This window comes from Corapipo altera, unplaced genomic scaffold (assembly GCF_003945725.1).
Source record: "Corapipo altera isolate COAL_440 unplaced genomic scaffold, ASM394572v1 116, whole genome shotgun sequence".
In the NCBI taxonomy this organism is placed as follows: Eukaryota; Metazoa; Chordata; class Aves; order Passeriformes; family Pipridae; genus Corapipo; species Corapipo altera.
The window spans coordinates 2046621-2070632 of NW_020884953.1; the positions used below are offsets into that span (position 1 = coordinate 2046621).

The 24012-nt window shown below is 43.4% G+C and overlaps 1 protein-coding gene across 6 annotated transcripts in view; it reads left to right on the forward strand.

The window, feature by feature from the left end:
• RUNX2 (runt related transcription factor 2) overlaps positions 1-24012 on the forward strand; it is a 227017-nt gene that overhangs the window by 130646 nt on the left and 72359 nt on the right. The gene's annotated exons all lie outside the window — the stretch shown is intronic.

The window sequence follows — 24012 nt, forward strand, 5'->3', positions numbered from 1 at the left end:
AATTCATCTCTAATGGTCTCACTGATAAAACCATCTGTGTAAAGTAATCTGATTGCCCCAAAGTAAGAGAGAGCCTGTCATGGCATACAGTCACCTTGTACATCTTGCCAAAAATGGGGAACCTTAGGGGAGGGAGGCTCAGTATTAAAAATCCAACCTTGCAAGTGTGGAAATATTAGCAGCGTATGCCAAAAAAGCATGTGTAATGTAAAGAAAACCTTTATGATTCATTAATGAAAACCAAAGTATCAGTCTTATTACATCTATTTTTTGCATGTTTGCAAGATATTATTATAATCTTGGATGCTGCTGCCATACACCTGTTTGACTCCGAGCCAGGTGAATTTCTTACTGTCGTGTTTTCCCTTTCCACTGAGCTCATAGCACTGGAAATGTTGATCACTCCGCTGAGCTGCATCCCTGACAAGCTGAACTGCAGCCAGCAGGCGTGTAGGATTTGATTAGCATAGACTCCTTGATTTCTTTCATCTTGGAGGAGGGAAGCTTTGTTTCTCAAACAAACAGCTGCAAAACCCTCTGCAGCCATAGTGCACTCTGCCTTGCAGAGATGCCAAAGATCTCCGTGTGGGCTGAGGATGGTGGAGCAGGTTCCTGTGGGCTCTCCGTGCAACGTGCTGACTTGGGTCAAAAAACTCGATCAGCTTGATGTTGAGGAAATGCTTTGTTTAGCCCGAAACAGGTTCCCTTTGAGTCAGAGCCTCCTGATGGTCTGTGTTGTCGAATGGGTTATTTTTGCAATTGTGCCCGCAGCAATACCTGCAGGAGAGGCTCGGCTGGGACCTGGCAGCTGTACGCCGCATGCTTGCCCTGCAGCCCTTGCTTGTCTGTGTGTATTCAGACGTGAGTGCCTGGCATGTGGGCACAGGCAGAATGACTAAAAGACCTGGCTGTGTAAGTTGTGTGGCCGCGGACTGAACTTTTCTGTCGTACTCTGCAGTCAGTTCCCTTCGCGCTTCTTGTCCTTCATCTTTCTGGGGCTTGACTGGTGCCTCTGCAATGCCCTTACCTTTTCCCAGTGTGGGGATCCTGCACCCAGTTAGATTCCAGGCTGAAAAAGGGTACTTTGATCTTCCACAAGTGCCAGAGGTTGTCTACAGTGTTTTCTGATGGAAATAGAATTTCAGAATGGAAATTCTCTCTTCAGAACTAGAGAGCACCCATCTGGGCTGGAGGACCAGGTTGGATGCTTGGGATGCAAGGAGGCACGTTGCAACCCCAGCTGCAAACCCTGCGGTTCCTCTCAAGGGTTTCTACCTGGCAGTGCCACAGGGATGGAGGACAGAATCTGCCCCCTCCTATGTCTAAATAGAGAGAGAAATGCAAGTTGTAAGCTGCCCTGTACAGCAACCAGTTCATCCCTCACGCTCGAAGAAACGTGCGAATCTCTAGTCAGTTACTTGACACATCTTTCAGAAGAGAAGAGAGCTTTGGAGGGGTAGAAAATGACTGCTAAGAAACACTAAAATCCTTAGAAAATTTCAGGCATCTCTGATGCATGAGGGAGAAATTAGATTTTTACAAGGCCTTGAATAAAAACAAACGTTACTTTCCGATACAGTGGCAACAATCTGATTATCGAGGCTGTTAAAAGTATACAAGGTCATTTTAATGAGTGCCATATTTACTGCCTGTTGCCTAATATCATGCAGGAAGAAAAATGGGTAAAACTTCCCCCTTAGGCCTTGGCTGTCACACCTACAGGCACAGAACTTCCTATCTGCCGCAATTTAACATCACCCACCCACAAGCTTCTACAAGCTTCCATGGCTCTGCCTGGACAACTGCTGAAGTTGTGTTCACCCACATGTTGAAAATATTCTATCTAGTAAAGCAATAATGTCCTCCAGAAGAGTAGCTCCTGGTTTTATTGTCAGTGGCAACCCTCAAGAGCTACTTTTGATGGTTCTCCCTTGACCAGAAACACACCCATCCCATGGCCAAAGCAGTGGTGTTCCTCCCCATCCTGGGATTAGATACATGAGCTAGCAGTGTGCCCAGGTGGCCAAGAAGGCCAGTGGCCTCCTGGCCTGTGTAACAATAATGTGGCAGCAGGACCAGGGCAGTGACTGTCCCCCTGTGCTGGGCACTGCTGAGGCCTCATCTTGAATCCTGGGTTCAGTTTTGGTCCCCTCAATTCAAGAAAGACATTGAGATGCTGGAGCGAGTCCAGAGAAGGGCAACAGAGCTCAAGAAGGGTCTGGAGCACAAGTCTGATGAGGAGCAGCTGAGGAAGCTGTGAGGAGGCTCAGCCTGGAGAAAAGGAAGCTCTACGGGAACCTGTTGCTCTCTTCAACTCCCTAAAAGGAGGTGGTAGTCAGGTGGGAGTCAGTCTGTTCTCTCAGGCAACAAGGATAGGATAAGAGGACATAATCTAAGGTTGCGCCAGGGGACGTTTAGATTGGGTATTAGGAAAAATTTCTCCACTGCAACATTTGTCAGGCATTGGAACAGGCTGCCCAGGGCAGTGGTGGAGTCACCATCCCCAGAAGTGTTGAAAAGGCATGTAGATGAGGTATTTAGGGACATGGTTTAGTGGTGAACATGGTGGTGCTGGGTTAACAGCTGAACTTGATGGTCTTTTCCAACCATGATTCCTTGATTCTTGGTGATGAGACTACCTGTGTTTGAATCCCAGACCAGACTGAGCATCAGCAGAGGTTTGGGGCTATAGAATAGGAGGTGACAGGGAACTGCCAGAGCAGTACATGCAGTTCCACGTCCCAGGGGAGAGGGGAAAAGGGCAGCAGGCTGTAACCCTGAGGAGTTATTTGGGTAGGCTGCAGTAATGTGGCTGAACTGGTCCTGTCAGTGTCTAGACTGATTTCTTTGCACAACTGACATGCTTCCATGCATGCTGCAGTCACGTGTAAATGTGTGCCCGTGGCTTTCAAACTGAAAGTGTTCATCTTTTATTTTCCAAATGGGGATCGGTGCCCTGTTTGCACTGTCCTACAAATCATTATTGATGTGTCCCATGTATTAGGGCAGTATTCAACAGCACTAGTTGAAAAGCAAAGCAAAAAAAGATTATGTGACATCTTTCATGCAACTTTTGAATGAGTGATCTCTCAGTACATAAGTCTCACATTCATATCAAAAACAAATTAAAAAACCAAGCTCAACAGGCCATGAAATTACCTTACTTTATTGTACCAGCTCAGTCATAAAAAGAGTAGGATTCCCCATATTTTATTAAAATGTCTGTCTGCTCAGACTTCCCCAGAAGACAGTGAAAGTTGGTGGCCCAGTAGATTAATATTCTTAATTAAATAATATTGTAGTGAAAACCATGGGAATATATGTGAAAATGGTCATTTTAGAGAGTGTTTGCCTGAGGGATGTAGTCTTATTGCATGATTCATAGTGAATGCACTCAGTCTTTGTGTCCTATGCATAACCAAAGTGCATGTGGGATGGGGAGCATGGGTGTCTATTATGTAATTAATGTATATGATTCATATAAATATACACATCCCAGCCATTTTACATAGTGCTTTGGGGCTGATCCAGCAAGTCCTCTGAACACTGAAGGTTCAGAGCAGGGAGTACAGGTCGTGTTGTTCCTGCAGTCACAAGCGGGTTGCTCCCAGGCAGGTGAAGGGGGGAGGGGTATAGATGTCCTCAGGGAAGACATCCACTTCTACAGACTCACCCTCAGCTCCCTTTTGAGTCAGTGAGGATAAACTGGCATTTGAAGGACTTGACCAGTCTGCAGGTGAGCTGTGCTCATCCCTGGCCGTGCCTGGGAAGAGCCTGTTTGTCTCCATGAGCTCTGAAGCAAGCCTCAGTGAGTAGCTCAGGTACAGGCATGTCTGATCTGATAGTGTGCCTTTGGTGAGGTGATTTAAGAGACAATTTAACTGTCCCATAAACATATGCATATCACAGCCTTGTTACACTCTAGTCCTGGTTTAACCCTACCTCTCCCTGACCTCGACCTGCTCTGCTGCTGCAGGGTTTGAGCTTGATTTTAATTTTGTTGAGAATCCTTAGAAGGGGAAGGTGGCGAGACTGCATCTTCCCCTACACTTTTCCTGCACCTCCTCACCCTTCTCCCTAAGCACTAGTCTCTTGCTTTTTGTTTCACCTTTGAGAGACTCTTGCAGAGTCAAGGTCTTTAGATGCTGGAGGACCTGCCCTGCAAGTGTACCACAAACACATTCAGTGCTGGCTGTGGAAGAGCCTGTCCTGTGCTTGACAAATGCCATATGACAAAGGAGAAAATTAAAACTGAATCTAAATAGCAGAACAAATCAGCAAACCTACTGTTTCCAGCTCTGGCCTTGCACTCTTTCTAGATATTTGTCAGTTGAGGGTGTGCCACCATGTCTAGAACCTGATGTCCCATGTACTGAAGTCCCTGCAGCATTTAGGGTGGACTTTGCTGTCTTTATATTTACGGCGTCGTTGAGTAGGGACACAGTGAGATAGATGAGAGACACACCAAGATAGATGAGGGATGAGCTGAGACAGATGAGGGAGACACTGGGCTCAGTCTCTAAACAAGAGAAGACTGCAGACCGTCTGAATTTAAATGGCCTGAAAGTTGTGTAACAAATTACACAGTGGTAGGGCTGGACTGTAAAATACCGGTACTGTTAAATTGTCAGCAAGGTTGGTTTTGAGCTGGGTTGGCCAATGCTGTTGCAAAGAGGTCCCAGCTGTGGTTTGGAAATGAGTAGAGTCCCAAACCTGTTCCTGTGGGCAGCTCAGAGGCAGCCACTCCATTATGGATTCAGGATTTAATATTACATCTGTGGCCAGACCATCCTAACTAGATTTAGAGCCAGGGAATGTGCCCCGACCCTGAGCTGTTTGCTAGTTCCATTAATCTGTAGATATCACCACAACGGTTTGGGCCATCCTGGACCCTCATCAAAAACTGAATTTAGGAAACATTCCTGTTCTCACAGCTCACTGAGTGCTGACAAGTATACATGCAATGCCAGCCATGCCCTAATCAGTGACACTACTGTTCCTTTAGACAATTTAATTTTCATTCTTGTAAGTCTAAAAATCTTAAAATAAAAACCCGCATATAATGGAAGCGGTTCCAGCTGACCCTCTGGATTTAGTGTTTTTATGTTAATGAGAAAGTGAGTGACAGTGATGGGCTGTTTTTTTTCTTGTGGTCCTGTACTGGTTGTCATCTTGGGTTTCTAACCCTGAATGTGAATTACCTTGGATTTTGCTAATGTCATGTGCTCGCATGATCTCTTTAACAAGGATTTTCCGTTTTGGGGGAATTTGGTCTTTGAAATATACTAACTTTGAAAGAAATGTTTATCTTCTGCTAAGGAGCTCAGAAAACTTTACAGTGAAAACTAGAAACTCTGGCCATGGAAGTAGCTATTCTTGCATCCCTTTATTCCTATTAACTTGATTAAATATTGTGGGCAATAAGCACATTTCAGGAAGGGACTCTTAATAAGAGAAGGCGCTGGTGCTGCCTCCAAAATACAATTCTTTTCTTCTTTATGTGCTCTGGGAAGCAGAAAAACAGTTAATACCGTGCCTATTGCCAGCACAACCTTAGTGTTAGCAGTCCCTGAAATGAATGAGCAGTTCACGCTTCAGCAATATTGTCTCAGGCTCTTGGCAAATCCAAGAAGCCAACTCGGTTTCTGGTGCTCCTGCTATGCTGTGATGTTTTTCTTGGTGACTATAACAGTTTTCACTCTGTCTTCTTTTTTTTTTTTTTTTAATTAAACGGAAGCCAGAAGACTCAAGGTTGTCTCTGTCTCCATTTCTCCTCACTAACGTTCAGTGCTTTCCCTGCGAGGTGACACTGAGTCAAGGCAAAGTAAAGAACTTGGGGGAGCTCAGGTCTTCAGAAACAACCCGCTCATTTTGCTACCTTCCCTAAACTTGTAACTTGCCATCCCCTTTTTTTTTTTTTCATTATTTTTCAGTGGTTCTATTTATTTTGTTTGCCACAGGTTTTCCATTTTTAGTCTCCTGCCCACTTGGTGCCACCTGGGAATCTCAGCACCTTGGCACTCGTCTGTGGGCTTTCAGTGGCAGCCTCTCCACTGGGTTGAGTCTTTCATTGGAGCAATTGTCCAGAAGATGCATTGCATGATCCTTACCTCAAAGTTTTCGAGCATGGGTGGCCTCAAATTAGGCACCTATGCCCATATTTAGGTGGTAAAAAAGTGGGCTGATTTTCAGATGTTTGAATGTTATAATGCCTGTCTTTAAGCCCTTCTCATTTACTTAAAACAGCTGTTGGGGAAGGAAACAAACAGGAAAAATGAAGACAGAGGGAAGGAGTTTTATTCCTGAAATAAGGGATTTAAAAAAATACCAAAAAAGAAACAAGTGGAATGTTTTGAAATGGAATAAATTTGTTGCTGATACAGGCAGGAAATAGCACACTCAAATATATGTGGATGTATAGATATATTTTTATCTGAGCTTTTTTTTGCAATGTGTTTTATATTTAGGACACATATCAAGATTTGCATCTGTTTCCAGAACTTGCTGCTAACAGTTAGTAATGATGCCAAAACATACTTTAGTTCCAGCTTGAGACCAAATGATATTCAGGGCTCTTTTTTTATTACTAATTTAGGGTCTGATATTAATTAAGGAAATTTTCCATAAGTGCCAGGCTTTTTCTGAAGAACTCATTAAAATTATATTAACTTAAACCGGAATCACAGTCTGAGCATGTTTTGTAAAGATTATTCTTACTGACTCTGCTGGGTTTTGTAAACAGAATGCTAATTGTTAATGGGGCAACCGGGCCCTCAATTCCAGACTTTCAAAGGACCAGATTCTGAGCCATTACCTAAATGTGTGTTCCCAATAAAGTCAATAAGCTCCTAACAGGAAGGCTGTGGGATAGAACTCTTTGTTTCATCCTTGTGCAAAGGCATTTGATGATTTCTCCATTCTCTTTGTGAAATTGCTGTTAATTTTCTACCTACAATGGAGCCAGCAATGGTGGCTGATGAAGGACCACATGTGTCCTGACACAGAGAGGGAATCAGTCTCCATACGTGAAGATCTTTGGTACACCATGTTCACTTATTTTATCCCCCTCCTCTGAAGAGGCTACAAGAAAGCCTTGGAGGGACTTTTGACAAGAGCATGGAGTGACACAACAAGGGGGGAATGGCTTTAAACTGAAGGAGATTCAATTTAGATTGGTTTTGATGAAATTGTCACTGGGAGCGGTGAAGTACGGCCACAGATTGCCCAGAGAGGTGGTGGATGACCCATCCCTGGAAACATTCAAGGTCATGTTGAGCAGGACTTTGAACAACCTGATCTAGTTGAAGATGCCAGTGCCCATGGCAGGAGGGTTGGACTAGATGATCTTTAAAAGGTCCTTTCCAAAGCAAAACATTCTGTGATTCTATGATTTTGCCCTTAAGTCTCTGTGGCCTTGGGTCATTGTTGCGCTGAATTTAGTTTGATTAATTGCACAGTATGAGTTTATGCTTGGTTCCATAAAATGCAGGAGAATTTGGTCCTTCCCAGACCACAACTGTGTTTGGTTGAAGACAGGTAGAGGAGTATCATATGCCCTTCAGAGACTGGATGGTTTAAGAGGCCCAATTCTGCAATTCTTACATTAAAAAATACAATTCAAGAGGGAAAAACTGCTGCTGGTAGAAATAAGCTGGATCTGCCTTGATTTTTGGTGAAATTGCCTCAAATTTCTGACCATGCAGAATTTGACCGCGCTGAATTTGGTCAGCAAGAGAGTGTTGGAGTCCAGCAGAGCTTCACAACACCTTTTTGAAATGGTTTAGCAATGGTTGTTGGCCCCATTTTACACATGACCAAATCTCCTCCCCTCTTGATGGATGTTTTAGCAGAAAAAGAACCTGGTGTCCTGCCAGCTTGGCTGTCAGATTTCAAAGAGCATTGATATTGGTGATAGTGGGCCGATGCTGGTGACCAAAACAGAAGGCAAGAGCCATGCAAGTGTTGAGGTTTTCTGTGGTTGTACAAAAGCAAACAATGTAGGCAGTGAAGGAGAGGAAGATGATGAGATAAAATGAGGGAACGCACCTTCACGTGGCTCATGAAGGATGTTATTAAGGGAGAAGGAATTATTTCACATGCATGAAGGGAGGGTATTTGGGGACACTAATCTGGAAATCTCTTAATATTTGCTTTCAGAATGACTCAAAAGGGAGTGAGGGAAGGGATCAAAGCAGGAGATGCCTTCCTGATCTTGGGCAGTTTCCCCATGTCGGTGGGACCAGTGTGCAGGTGGTGGAGTGTCCCCTCAGGGGGAACATAACCCCATACCCATGCAGTGCTCAATGGTGCTTCTGTGTCCAAGGAGTTTTTGTGGAGTGTGAGGATTTTTAGCCAAGGTGGAACTTCATGTGTAAAACTTTGGGAAGAATAATTTGACATAAGGAGCTCTCCACAGATTCATATGTTATTAGTAGAGTGAAACCCATGTGGATATTTGCTTTAAACCCAGGAGTAAGATTTGCCCAAATTAGCTCTCATTTGAACTTGAGGATAACTTTTGAGAAAAAAAAGCAAACCCAAAAGCTCAGTTGGTCTTCATTTAAAAATTTCCAGGGAAGCAAAATCCACCACAATCTTTGGTTACAGACACTAATTAGGCTCACTTTGAAATGTGGGTCTTATTACTAGTCTGAAAATCAGTTTCCACTCATTTGAACTTGCTGTAACTTGGCTATAACTTTGTCTGCCAGATTGCAGCACAAATTTTTATTTCTGAGGTTCACATGGGTGCCTGTGGCAGTGATAGATGCAAGGAGGAGGTGGGTAGGACAGGTGGTGGCTGTGGTGATCTCAAGGAGGTGGCAGAAGCCACAGGGAAATGACTGGTGCGGGATGCAGAACTGGTTTGAATTGTGAGGAGGCTGGAGGGGCACCATGCAAAAATATTTTGGTCATTTTAGTTTGCTGTGGTTTCACTGTAGTCTATCAAACAGTGGAAGTTCCTTTCCCTAATCAACCAAACTCCTACAGTATCCATTTAAAAGGTGTTATTTTTGGTTGAATTGCTGGTGGCACTCTACTTTTCTAACCCACCTGAAAAAACTCACAGAAAAAGCATTTTTCACTGACTTCATGGATTTCTGCAATTCCTTTAGGAATCTTTTTGCCTTCATATTTGCCAGTTGTAGAGTCTCTCCCTTTTTTCTAATGAAATGAATTTAATTCCTCTCCCACTACCCTAGATGGAGATACAGGAATAGGACAAGGGGATATGCTTTCTCTCCTAGTTTTCATATATCATTTAACCTTTTATTTTAAGAAACACAACTGGTCACAGGGACTTTTTCCTCCAAATTTAGTTAGCATTTGCACTGTCAAAAGCAAAGCTCAGAGCTGAGGCTGTAGCCCCATTGGGGAGCAAACACCCAACCAGAGTAACCTCCTTGCTCTCCACAGTCCTACGTATTCCACAGGCAAATTTGCGAATATAGAGTGGAAACTGTCTTAAACCCTTGGGATTACTTGGACCATGCAACGCTCTCATTGTGTGAAGAAGTTTAATTCTAAAAATAGGGGTATCATACACTTAATGCAGGGGATTTTGTGGTGGTTTGAAGGTGCCTTTGGAGAAGGAGAGGAGTCAATGTGCTGCATATTCAGACCTGACTGGGCCACATCACCTCCAAATTTCCTGGTGGTTGTTTCCAGAGGTCTATCTAACCACCCATTTACCTTTTATCCTGTGGTAGGTAGCCATGAGTGTTTGCTGTAATATGTTAATTTGTAATTTAGAAGTACTGGGATAGGCAGCTGGAGGAAGCCTCTTTGGGCTTGTGTGAGAAAGAGGAGCAATCGTGCTGAGAGAAGGAGAGCACCAGCAGAGAAAACAGCCCAGAGGATTTAAAACAAGGATCATTTCTGAAAGCAAAATGGAGGGGTAGGGCATATCACAGCCTCTTAACATCGCATTTCTCTGGCAGTGAGCAGTGGAAGGTGGTGTGCTCAAATTAGGATCAGTACCAACAAAGCCTCTTTCATTTCACTGAGATGAAAAGTCGCTACACAAGCTCTAGCGATGCCACATGTGTGGTTTCCACTCGTTATTTTTAATGTCTAACTGGGCTATCTCTGTCTGATCCATAGACATCATTGCTTTTTAATGCCCATTTCTATTAAACAAGTACTGTTTAGAATTGGCAGAATCTTATAAAGCCAGTAGCTAAAGGTATGTCCACCTTGGTTTAGTTTACATAATTAGGCTGCACAATGGGCTTGCTTGGAAAACCGGTTTGCAGCACAGGTACAGGACCAAATTTACAGGGCACATCATTTTTATTGGATAGATGTCTGTAAAAACACAGCTTGCCGTATTTAATTTTGTGCTGAAATGATGTTCTGTGTTGTGTTGAAAGCTGAATGTGGGATTGAAAGATTTCCACAAACTGGAGATCAGTCCCCTTGTCAAGGCATCAGTTGAGGTTTTGGCTTTAGTTGGGGCACCCAAATTTGGCTCCTGCAGGCGGTGAAGTTCAGTGATCAAAGCAATAGTTGTATTTGTGAATAGCTAATGGACCTTTGCTGGAATCACCGCCAGCCATGCGGCTGCTAATAGTGTTTGCATTGTGGCAGTGTCTGGAGGTCTGATCCCCTTGTGCTAGGGACTGTACAGTTAAAGAAGAGGAGGAAAAAAGAGAGATCAGCCTGTCCCCTATGAATTTGCACCCTTGAATACAGTACAGCTGGGTACAAGATGTACAGTGGAAAACAAGAGTGGATTGTAACATAAACAGAGCCAGAGAGGTGGTAGCAGTGGTTTTAATATCACTAGAGCCAGCAGGTGGTGAGTGTGGGTCAGAAGGGAGTGTAAGGATGATGTTTGAGGGTACTCCTCTCAGGTTTTAGGGCTAGCAGGAAGGAAAGGACAAAGCTGCTGGTTACAGCTTGTAGTAAGAGGCAAGTGGTGTCTGCCAGCATCATCACTGAAAAAGCTGAGTGGGGCAGAAGATCAGCCACACCAGGTTTGATGAAGGGTCCATTCAGGACCTGTCACCTTGTCAGCATGGAGTGCAAAATGAGAATATTTACATATTCCCAAGCTCTAGGCATTGCCAAAGCTCGATTATTCCGTCTGCATTACTATATTTAATAGATCTTAATAGGGATTTGTGAATCTGCTTTCCCCTAGGTGAGCGATAATAGTCACAGAGTATCTGCTGGATCAACTCTTCCATTTCCTTTAGGTCTGTAGTGTCGTAATCATATAGGACTGACAGGAACCTTGTGAGATCATATGATCTGTGCCGCTCTGTGCAGAAATAGGATCAAACATCTGCAGATCATTCCAGTTCAGTGGAGCCAGCTAGTTATGTGTGTTGTTGCCACTGAAAACAAAAATAAAACTATGTCCCAAAGAAGTAATCCCAGCCAAAAAAACTTCATTAAAGTTGAAATAGATAATTTGGGTGCAGTTAAAAGACTAGAGCTGCATAGAGTTTGTTAGCCTTGACAGAGGGAAGGTATAGAGACCTCAGTGAGAAATAGCATAAACATTTAGATATCCTCGAGGGTGCAGATTGCAAGGGCTGGGGTCTGGACTAGGGACTGAGGATTGAAAAACAGACCTTCTGCAAAGGTGACTGGCTTGCCAAATAGGAAGGGAAGCAAGTGCCTCAAGAACACCAGGAGGGCTGCTGACCCGAAATCTCTGCAACATAAACCCAAGATGAAATGGCTCATTGGAAGAGGTGTCTCGCAGAAGGTGCTTAGAGGAAGTCCCTGGGAACTGTGATGTGGATGCTGGCATGGCCAGAGGAGCCACAGAGGAATCCTGGCAATGGGAAAAAGGCACCTCTCTTTCCCCTTTCTTCCCTCTTCCTCTCTCAAATATCTCCCTCTAAAGGGATTTTTTGTTTGTTTTTGTTTTCATTTTGATTCCTGCTGAAAGCCAACCCATGTTGTTTTCTTTTTTATGGGTGAAAAGGAGCGCAGGGGAGGATCTAAGCACCACCAGAGCCAAATTGGGAGCCATCGTATTAGACTCCAAAATTAGATAGGAAGCTGGGTTTAAGGTTAGTCCAAACCCAACCAGTTCCTCGTTTGGCCTGGCCCACGTAGGTGGGCCAGACTGGTTTGGAGCTGTTTTGAGGACAGGCTGCTTGCCCATGGAGGAAGCCATTCCAGCCACAGCGGAGCTGGAGCCTGGCGGCTGGTGCTCAGCCGGCCCAGCTCCTGCTCTCTCCGGTCTGCGCTGCAGATGCGCTGGAAGTTTGGTTTAAACCCACTTTAGCTGCTGCTTTCTCAAGCAGATGAGGACAACTGAAGGCGATAACTCAGGCTGACTTTGTACACATCTTTTTTATTTCAGAAATCAGGATCATGTATGAAAGTTTATTTTAAGTCAAGTTTTCTCTTTGCTCTGTCTGACTTCCACTTTTTCTGTGTCTTCCCCGTTGAAGAGCTTAAAAAAAATGTCTGTTGCGTTTTGCCTTTAATCTTTGTAATTTTACATTTCCCAACAAAAGATTTCATAGTATTTTTCAAACTGTAGAACTGGTCTTTGTCACTTGGCTAATAAGAACTATTAAAATATTCATCCTATAGTAAGGAAAATTTGCCTGGGAAAATCAAATTATATGCCCTAATTCACAAAACAAAGCAGTAGCAAGAACCAGAAAGCAATGCATCACATTTCCCCTGGTAACAGCTTTAATGGATAAGTGGGTTTTCTATTTCTAGTCACTATTGATGATCTGAACTTAAAATTCAAGATACCATATCCCAGATAAATCACCATTGGTGACCTAAAGAGCTGCTAGTAGTATAGCCTAAGGTACTGTACATCAAACAGCCTAAAGCACGTTTGTGATGTGAGCTATTACAGACCAAAGTCTGTTTCTCTTTTTCATCACCAGCTTCCTGGGAGGATAAAACCTATATTCAGACTTTACACTATGGAGAAGAAGCATTTATTTAGAGGTGTTCAAAGTTAGGCTGGTTTAAGCTTCAGTACGGCTGATGAATGGGGATGCTGTGTGGACAAGCTTATAACGGATTGAAACTTTGCTTTGAGTAGTTTGCCTTAACTTAGTAAAAAAATTCGGTTAGGTCTGAAAGGAATGAAAAAAATATACAGAGGAATTTACACAGCTTTTACTAAATGGGATTGAAAATCATATATTGTTAACACGAATATAAGAAGGAATACAGTTCCCTCTAGCCCTGCTCTACAACCATGTTTAGCTGTCTGTGCCCTGCTGAATTTCATGGCAGTCTGGTGTCTAAACTGGGCTGAAACCTCTGTAGGTCTTTGAAATGCTCAGATTTTTCGACTCTTAGCTATGAGAGCAGAAGCTCCAGTGAAAACAGCCCAGTGGTTGGGTGCGAAGTTTTCCTCTGTCTCCCTGAAGTTCGTGGTGACGGTGGCAAGTCCTGCTCTGTGGCTTGAGAGCCACTGCTTTGCTCTTGCTTTGCTGAGGGTCGCGATATCCCCGAGCTGCTCTTGCTCTGCCTCATGAGATGAGAGCAGTGTTTTGGCTCCATGTTCACCCACACATCTCCCCACAGGGCTCCTTCTCACCTGAGCCTCCAAGAATTCCTTTAGATGCTGGGCCTTGAGTCATGCTGACGTGTTTGACAATTTTATCACAATGTTACCATTGTTTGTGTTACTTGGGGGAAATGTGTTCTCACTGTAAGGGAAAAAACTCTGGCCGTCGCTGGATGAGTTATTTTCCACTGTTTTCACTCCAACAGCGTTATTGCGCCTGCTGCTAAAATCCTTAACCTAAGATGGAAATGCCTCCCTGGTATCTCCCGTCTTCTTTCTCCAGTAGCCAGAAGCTCCATGGGCTAAGTGCCCTCATCCCCTTGGAGCGGCTGCTCCTGCAGGATCCTGTGCAGCCCCGGTTCCGAACACAAGCAGCCGCTTTCAGCTGCCTCCAGGACGAGGTGCGGCTGTTTACCCTCTGGGGACACAGGACTTCATGCCGGGGAGGATTAAAAATCAACATCACGGCCCTGCATGTGGACAGGGACCGAGGCTGAAAATGTCCTTTGAAAGGAGAAGTTATTTTGGAGGGGAGAAATGTGGTTTTAATTGTTTAGATGAGGGGGGGTTTCGTGTTTTATGGATGTCTAGGGGCTGGGGAGGTGCTTTTCTTCGTCTGTGTATGATATTGTTCAGGGAAAAAAAATTGACTATCTACATTTGTGAATTTAAGCTTTTTTGGCCAGAAGGGTAATGATTTGTAGGGTTTGATTTTTCTCTGGAAAAAAAACCCAACAACAGAGCTTTTTGAGAACAAGGCCGAGTAACCAAAATATGTTTGTTTTTGTTTAAATTGCTCAGTAGAGAAATCGTCTCTTGTCTATTGTTAGGAGCGAGGTTTAAATCAAAGGCAAGTTCTACATATTCTAAAATATACAGACAACTCTTTGAAAGCAAAGCCAAGCCAAACTTTAAAAGAGACCTTCTCCTTGATGCAGAAGTTTTCAGTTAGTTACTGTGCCGGAGCTTGAGTGGAAAGAACCAGCCTGAGAAACAAATGGCAAATCCTCATTTTGGTGGCGGAAGCCAGGGAGAGCATCGTATTAATAGCACACGAGACCTTTCCACAGCCGTTCTAGTCCAGGGCTTTTCCAGCAGCAACAAGGAAAAGCCTTTGCAGTTCGTGGGTATTTTTTTGCTTTCGGATTTGGCTGTGGAAGGTTGAAGCGAGTGGCGGAGCGAGGGAGTGGAGGGCCTGATCCTCTCATGTTGGGTGGTCCCTCCTACCGCAAATAACCCTATTGGAAACAGAGGGACTATTTGTGGAGTCATTTGTTTGTCAGGAAAAGTAGGGTTTGTAGGATACAGCCCCAATTAGCAGCCAAATTCCTGGTTATTTTCTCGTGATAAAAAGCTGTCACAGAGATGCACGTAGCATCTCTTCAGTTCCCATTTGAACTCCTGCCACTTGCTCCATGCTTCTTCCCACTTCCTCAGCCACACAAAAGTTATTCCGGCACCACACTAGCTCAGATGAGCTGCCTGCTTCCCTCCTGCTTGGCACTGGCGTGGCCTCCAGCCCTTTTCTGTACTGTTTAGGATCGTCAGGGCACTCCTGCCTCCTGCTCGCTGGTACCTTGGGGTTGTTCTTGAACTTTGGCTCCAAGCCCATCTGGCAGGTGATATCCACCCCCTGCCTGGCATTACGGCCCAAACCCAAACACATCATCCCACCATAAACTCTGCTTTTAGCATGGCCCAGATCCAGCCAACTCCATCCAGGGGATGTCCCCTCCTGAATCCGTCCTTTCTTGGGAGATTTACTTAACATACAGTTTATCACCAAGTTGCAGTTTTTGCAAGGGCAGGAAGGAAAGGAAAGGAAGGAAAATTTGTAAGGGGAGGAAAAAATTGCCTGCACAGGTTTCCAGACAGTGGGCACCTGCCCAAGCCACCCATGCTGGTGCAGGCAGGGCCATGGCTATGCCGACCCCGTGTGAGCTTGGCAGATGCCAGGAGAGCTGTCTGAGAGCTGCAGAAATGCTGATAGCAGTGTCCTTATTTGGGGGAGGAGGAGTGCTCTTGTTAATTGTATTTTTTTGTGACTCCCTGTTTTGGTAGCCATAAGTCATTAGCGGGTTTTAGGTTTTTTGGGGTTTTTTTTAAACTTTTTTCCCCCCCCTTGAAACTGAAATGAGGGCTGAAAGGGTACATTTGTCCTTCTTTTTTATTTCTTTCCTTTTTTCCCCTCTATTTTTTCTTTTTCTTTCTTTTTTTTAAATTTTTTTTTTTTGGCTAATCTGAGGCACACTGCCACATCTGAAGCCACTTGGCTTATTATGGATTTCATGGAAACTGATTCCCTGAAAGTGTTTCCATATGTGTGTTCCCAATATATCCCATCCTTTTCTAAATGGGAGTACAAACTCGCACACGAGCTGGAAATGGCTTCAGGATGTGACAGAGAAGTCATATGACTGGAGTGGCACTGTGTGTGGCCCTCTCTGAAAGACATGGTGTCCTGTGTGCTGGCTCCCATCCTACAGTAGATCCAGTTTCAAAGAACATCTTCCTTCCCGGCTTCTTAAAAACTCTTAATCAAGAACCAGCAAGGAATCCTCTGTCCTCGGGAGAGATGTGTATTAGTTGAATGAGATTTGAAAGGAAAATTTGGATAGGAAAGGAAAAAGAGGGGTTTAAAGGGTGAAATAAGAGAGCAATGCCAAGGGCTTCCCCCCACCCTCCGTCCCTGCAAAACATAGTTCCTTTGTGTCTGCCTCGGGATCAGATGGTATTTCTGAGTTAGTAGCATGCAGTGGAAAAGTACAATTCATGACAACATTGGAAACAAATATTTATACTGGATAGTTAAGGCACATTTTTCTGAAAAGAAGAAAAAAAAAAAAGGAAGAATAAAGTAGCTTGTGAGCCATGATGTATATTATCTTCCCATTCACTGAATTTATTCAGGATTGCTGTCCCGACGCTTGCCTTCACCGTGCCTGCACCACAGCGCTCAGCCCTGCGGTTTCACCCCCTTGCTGTATACAACACACCGAGGTTGCTCTCCAAGAAAAGCCTCAAGTGTTCCTGCTGATGCCTTTCGGCTGGAGGAAAACAGCAGTGGCTGAATTTCAGGCAGGAAAAATTGAGGAAAACCGAATGGAGAGTGCTATGCGCCTTTGTGCGTGTTTGTGCCGTGCCATGTTGCAGAGCTCCTAGACTTATTTCCAGGAAACATTATTTACTTTTTGGTTCCAGCATAGCGCATAGATGGCCTGAGACTTTAAACAAGCAGGGGGCTCTTGATATACTGCCAGTGCTTTTCCACCTGAATCACCCGTGACAGCTCCAGACTGGAGCTGCTGAGATGAGATGGCAAAGGCTGAGGAGTTAGAGGCTCCCCATCACAACAGGTCAACAGGTAGCCACGGGTGGCAGGTCACAATCACCAGCTGAGGACCTGTTTCTGTAATGCGACCATTTGTCCCCCTCCTGTGGTTCTCATTAGGAAGGTTTACAAGTCCTGTGTGAGGCAGCATCTATAAATGAGACGGTGATGACTGATGCTTCCATAGCTTCATTTCCGCTCCCAACAGTCCATCTATGACGGGTTGGTTGTTGCACTTTTCTACCTATTGATGTTCCCTAAATTTTAGATGAGCTAGCTCTGGGGGTGCAGTGAGAAGCCACCTGTGTTTTGATGTGTAGTGTCACCCAGAAAGACTTGGGTGCCTGAAGGAAACCAGCTTTGTCCGGAAAAAAAGTCCTATTGAGGGAACAGGACGGGTAATGATGGAACCTGGGTTGAAGAAGTGCAAAGAGACTCCTATTTTGCTCTATAGCAGTATAACATCTCTTCTTGGGAAACACTCTTCTTTATCTGCTTGGGAAACATTCTCCTTTATTTACAAGAGTGGTACTTTAATGGTTGCTGCTAACTGTTATTTATGGGGTGTTTCTCCCCGCAAAGGGCTTAGGTGCAGCATCATAAATTCAGTGAAAACATCTATCTGCAAATTAATCCGTGGTATTCGAGGTGCCAAAGTCCTGATACCTAAATATCAGGAGTCATAAACGTGCAGTTTACCGTGTGAAATGGGGTACTGAAGGACGACAGAAGGGATGCACTGCAATTAGGGTCTCGCCTGTTATATGTGAGGTTCTGAAGGGGTTAAAGTGTTCCTTCCTCCCTCTGACTTTTGTGAGACTGCTGTGCTTAATAATGTTGCAGTTTAAAGGGTCCCAACTAGGCCTTGAAGTTAACACCTTGTTGAGGTGAAGAAAAGAGGAGGGGGGAGCCAGTTCACACCTTTTCTGCAGCTATTGTTTGCCAGGAGACCTGCTTGGGGTGACCTGGAGAGAGAAAAATGAGAAAAAAAATTATGCTTTTTTTCTTTTTTTTCCTCTCCTGAATTAAAGAGAGGGAAAAAGGCATTTGAAAACATACAATTTCCTATGATAAATGGTTCCAAATATCCAGATGACTCATGCTCATCCCAAAAGTGAACCAGGGAGGGAGAAGCCCTGTGCATTATTTCTGCTTGACCCTCACCCTCACAGCGCATAGACACACATTCAGTGGCAGATGTGTGGGAGGAATGTCCCTGAGCTTGGTAGGAAGCTGAGCACCAGCCTAGGTTTCTGGGATCAGGACCTAACAGCTACAGCAAGGAGTAGATACAGGGGGAGGTGGTTTGGAATCCCTGGGAATTGCAGTCTCAGGCTGCGTCCTACAAAGGCGTCCAGAGGGAAAGTGGTGCCGCAGTTTTGGAGAGCCAAAGGCCTGTCTGGAAGAAGGCAGAAAGATCATGCTGTGTGTGATTCACTAAACCCTTATTAGAAGAAGGAGGGAACAAAAATTTAACAAAATGAAGAGCAAAATAACATTGTCTCCCTGATACAGAAGGATGCTTGGGAAAGACCCAAAGAGATGCAGCTAGGAAATAACTACTCTTCCATCCAAACACATTGCAAAGAATCCTTAAGATTGCAAAACGAAGTGCTCAGAAATTGAGAAATCTCAGTACTTACATTGCCTGTGCAACTCTACATTAGCCTCATTTTGCTTATGCATTATATTAGAGATTTTAATTACAGGATCACATGATACTTTTCCCACGGGATTCCTGTCTCATTCAGTGCACAAGGTGGACAGTGCTAACTTAATGAGCAGCTCTTCAACATTTTGTTTTCTTCTTGTTCTTTGCATTTCCTCAGGCCTTGCTTATTGCAGAGCATTAAATGCTGCTCTGAAGAAGGAATCCCTAATTTCTTGCTGGGCTTTGCTCTAATATTTCTGCCATAGCATTTGTATACAGCTCACTGTAGTGCAATATTCCCAAGAAAGAAAGAACCTGCTTTACATAGAGAACTGAGGCTCTCGTGTCATTCAGTGCACCTTCTCTCTGTCACCTACAGCACAATTTCTGTTCTGTCTGTAGCCTTATGTTCAGACCTGTGATCCCGTTGGTTTCAGCTGCAGCTGGGAACATTTAGTGCACGTGCAAATCAGAAGCCAACATCTTTGCTGCACACAGAAAATGAGAGAAGTGAAAATGGGATTTGGAGAGATTTCAACTGAGTCATGTAGGAGCCATGTGGCAAAAACACATATAAAATCCAGTTAACTCAGGAAATAATTGGGTCCCTCTCACCTCGTTCACTTCGCCCCTTCTGATTTCTTGGAGCAGTGGATTTTGGGGATCTATAGACAACAGTCTTCTCTGTTCCTCAGTTGAGATACATCTCTAAAGGTGGCCAGCTTGGGAGGGTTCATGGAAAAGGAATAGTGTCTTGTGTAGCTGAATGCTGTGATGTGCATATGGAGAAGTAACTTAAATGCTGGTGATTCCTAACTTTCTCACTCTTCACGTGGTAACCTCAATAATATCCTTTTGTTTGTCCCTAGTTGTGTTTATAGTTTCTCAGATTTCTAAAAAAAGCAAACCCCAAATAACCTCACCTTTCCAAATTTTTCTTTGCAATACTATACAAACACCCATGAACTCCTTTCACTCAGGCTCTGCCATTCCAGTGAGTGGAGCCATCGATGGACCAATCCTTCATGGGGCTGGCATGGGGAGGGGTGGCAATGTCCCTGTGTTTCAGCAATATTTGCAGAAAAAAGGCTGAGATTTGGGACTCTGGTATTTCATTCCAGTCTCTAGACAAGTGTCTTTGTAGGGGCACAGACTCTTCTGCCCATTTTTAGTCAGAATGCTTATGATTTGTTCATATTTGGCTGGATTTTCATGGCAACATCTCTCATACAAAAGCCACTCCTATTCCAAAGTTCAAGTCCTTACTTCAAAGCATGGAACTGGTACAGCTTTTCAAAGGAAGGCTCCTCAGAGTTTAAGATTAGTAAAACAATATATTTTTCCCAGCAGAAGAGTTTCAGCTGAAATTTTAAAAACAAATAAATGCATAAATCACAATTTAGACCGAGACAGACGCCCAGCATGGACAATTTCAGCCAGAACATTTAAAGTTTAGCAAAGCTGTAAGAGACTGAAAATGGTCTCATCATGTGAAGTGTGTGGCATGCTCCATCCGAGGAGATATTATCAGCTGTAAGCAATCCAGGCTGCACATATAATTCATAGATGAAGATGTTTGGGAAGGAAAAAACAATTTTAATGGTCCATTGCTACAATGTCTCAGCCTGAATTGAACTATTGAACAAAAAATCAACAAAATCTAGTATCAACTTCAGTGAATGTCTTAACACTGAAGCTCCCCAAAACACAAGTGAATAATTTAGCTACTGATAAGTATATTTAACTATATATAGATGAATTTCCTGTTCAATGAGTCTTGAACACAGCATCAGTGTTTTTGTGCATCCAATGGTTATGCATTGATGGGCTAGAAATTTTCCTATGAAACATATGCAGTAAGCCAAGGGGACTTTTTTTGGTAGTCACCTTATAGTGACTTATAGTCATCTTATATGACAGAACAAATTGCAATATTTGTAACTTATAAAATTATCCTGTAGCCCCTTAAAGTAGATATCAGCTTGCTGTACCCACAAGGAGTTAATCTGGCCACAGTACATTATGATCTGTAATAATTGGAAGCGATTGGCCAAAGTGCTGTAAACCTGACAGAAATTTTTTGCCCGATTTTCTGCAAACCACAAGCACAGCTTATTAGTTCAGACCTGAGCATTAATTGGCATTAACTGGCATTTGTAAACTGCAAAAGAGAAATGACCACGACATGCATGCAGCTGTGAATGGTAGAGCTGCAAAGCTGCTACAGGTAAAACTGTGTTCTAAGTGCGAACGCAAAACCATTTGAGTTGGCTGCTGGCATATGCCCATGTCTAGGGATTTTAATGAGTGCATCAAAATCAAAATAAGTGAAACCACATGGCATTTTAATTGTTCTTATTCTAAATATGAAACACACTGAAGCAGCATTCTTGAATCTGGGATGTTAGCATATATATTGGCATGTTAATATGACCACTTTTCTGTTCTAAACGTATAGCTCTCAGAAAACTGGAGTGCCAGGTTACATTAGGGAGGAATCAGCTTGGAAGATTTAAAAATAGTTTATTTTGGACTCATTCAGATGTAAAATGGTTTGCTTTTTTCAAAAATATACTTTTTTCATTTTTTTTTTTGATTGCTAAGCAATGCAGCCAACTGATGACACTGTAGCAAAAGATCACTTGCTGTGCTTGTTGCCATGTCTCTCTTTCTGGAGGCATAATATAAAGTCTTTCCTCTTTACACAAGTGTGGTTTCATCATGTTGTGGCCACGATGTAGGGCAGAGGGTCTGTGCTTCATCCGTTTAATGCAAGCTATCATGAGAGTGGGAATTCACAGATGCAAATGGTTTTCTTGCTCTGACAGCAGAAAAATTAGCATAAATCTTTAATCCTGCTGGGGAGAGGAATAAATAAGTTATTATAATATTATAATTATTATATTATGAGTTATATACTTGCACTGTCATGTTACTGTATTGCTGATCAACATCGCTGTTTGTCCACAACTAGATATAAAGATGGGTGCCATACCCAGTAGAACTATTTATCATTCCAGTCTAGCATAGAACTAAACATGTATAAATGAATAGTCATCTGGGGTTTCCAAGTTAGAACCAAAATCAACGTTAACATAAGGAGGTAGCACAGAGAAAGGAGGTGGAGGGTGAAAATGCATCAGCAGGATTGCATAGCAGTGAGGATGGCAAGAAGCTGAGGTTTAGAGCTGACTTTTTCGTAAGTTTCACTTAGAAATGAGATTTTCAAACAAGCATCTCAGAGAACTTCTCCTGATCTCCAAAAATATCTTTGCCCGATGGAGATACATAAGGCTGGGAACAAGTGGCAGCCTTATGCAGGGAGTTATGTAGACAGCAAAAGGTGGTTGGGCAAGAGGGGAGTTTGAGAAGTGAGTGTGCAGGAGCCATGCAGACACAGCCATGAGTGAGATAAGACAGGGTTATGGTTATTTGGCCTTTGGGTAAATAGGATTGTGCTTTACAAGCAACAGTAAAAGCAAACAAGTGTGGATTTACTACGGTATGTAACGAGGTCTGTAGCCCCACATTCGAAATGCCTACGTGTGGTGTGCACATTCCCAGTGATTCGACGCAGACATGATCTCTTGGCAACACCCATACAGATAATATTTGGATCTAGCCCTGAAAGGGAGATTGCCTTTTAATGTGTAAAACTGCTTGGAGAGTTTGTTACTAAGAAAAAAAAGGTATTGATTGCAAAGAAACTGAAAATACTGATGTTCTTCTACACCCTTACACTCATACCTTTGATTGTAAAAATCCTGTTTAGCTTCTATCAGGGTAAACTAAGAGCAATTCTGTTCATGTTGGGAGAGTTGCAACAACAATAATAATAAAAAAAGGAGTATAAGCAGTAGCAGATTGAAACTCAGTATTTTGAGCAGCTGGGGAAATTATGTTCTAACCGTATATATCCAGATACATATCAGACCTGTTCACAATATAAAGGATAGTGTTCCAAAATTATAGCTTTGAATCTGGGTGGTATTGCCTCTGGCTATTGTTTGCAGTTGGGAACGAAAGGAGTTGCATCAAGTAGTGGAGTGTTTGCTGTAAAGGTACAAGTTATATTACATTCCATGGCGCTGTGGTTGGAGGGGTTGATGATGGAGACAGACCCATTCACCCGTAGGTCACAGATTCAGTCCCTGATAAAGATAATAGTAATCACATTGTCATCAGAGTTTAGAATGGGCTTTTACTGCCCATTTAAAGCTCTGTACTCCACATCTTTTGAGATGGCAGATTATAAACCCCCAGGTTTCAGGGTGATTTGGATGCTTAGCTGGCTGTGGCCTGGGTCCTCCAGCCTGAACCCAAACTGTGCTTGAGCTTTACCCCGCTTCTGCTTTTAAATGTCATTGTAGGCATGGGTTTAATGAGCTGGGAGAACAGGAGAGAATATAGTGATCTAAATGCCAAAATGTGCCACACAAGCTGACAGGGGCTGTTGAGTCTGTGGCTTGTGGCAGCAACAACCATTGTGGATGCTATAGGAGGCCAAGGGCAGAAGGGCTGTAGGGACTTTCTTTCTACACAGCAGTATCATCAAGTCAGATCTGAAGCCTGTCCATAAGGAAAATAAGTGCTTCATTTTAAACTGAAAATACACAGAGTTTTTCAGTGTTTAGCACATTAATTTGGCATCTAGAAGATGCCGTATTTTCCTTTGAGTTAAATCAGGTTCGGTAGGTTGAAAAAGAGGTGAGTGAACCCCTGGATCTGTAGGACTGTAAAGCTGTAGAAGTGTTAGGTGGGAAGTGCAAGGAGGATCCATTTGATTTCATAATTTTCCCGCTTTAGTTATACCCTGCTCTTTCCATCTCTTTATAAATATGTGTATATGTGTCTGCTGCATACTGGCCCATGCATTTGCTCTGTACTTCTTCATTAGGTTTTCCCTCTTTCCCCCTGTCCCTTTCCCCACACCCTCTTTGTTTTCCACTTTTCTGGCTCCCAGTACAAGCTTTCACCATCTTTTTCTTCTGCTCCTGTCCATCCCACGGTCTCCTAAGCACATCACCCAACTACTAACGTTTGCTTTCCAGTTCTGCTCCAAAGCTTTGGATGTTTGATGTGGGATTAGAAATTAGCCAAAATGAGTTTACCCATCCCTGTTTTGCGTTAGACTCCAATTCACAGCGTTACCATCCAGACACGCACAGTAGCCATAAGCTGTGTGGTCTTTTTTTTTTTCAAAAAGACTGCAGTGACTACATATGAAAACAACTTTTTCAATGGCAAAAAGAGTGTTGGGCTTGTAATTTTCCATCAACTGCTCTGAAAAGTAAAATCTGCATCTTTGCTATCAGTGCAGTGGCCTTGCCCATCCTTCAGATGCAGCAAACAGCATTTTTCAGTCAAAGGAAGCAGCTGAACACATTCTCACCTAAATACATTATTTAAGGCAAGAAGTGGGTCTTAATCACCTCCAGTTTAACTCTTCTGGTGTCAGTGGTACAGTTAACTCGGTGTTGCCAGCTCTTGTAGCTTTATTACAAGTTGCATGATAATTTCTGC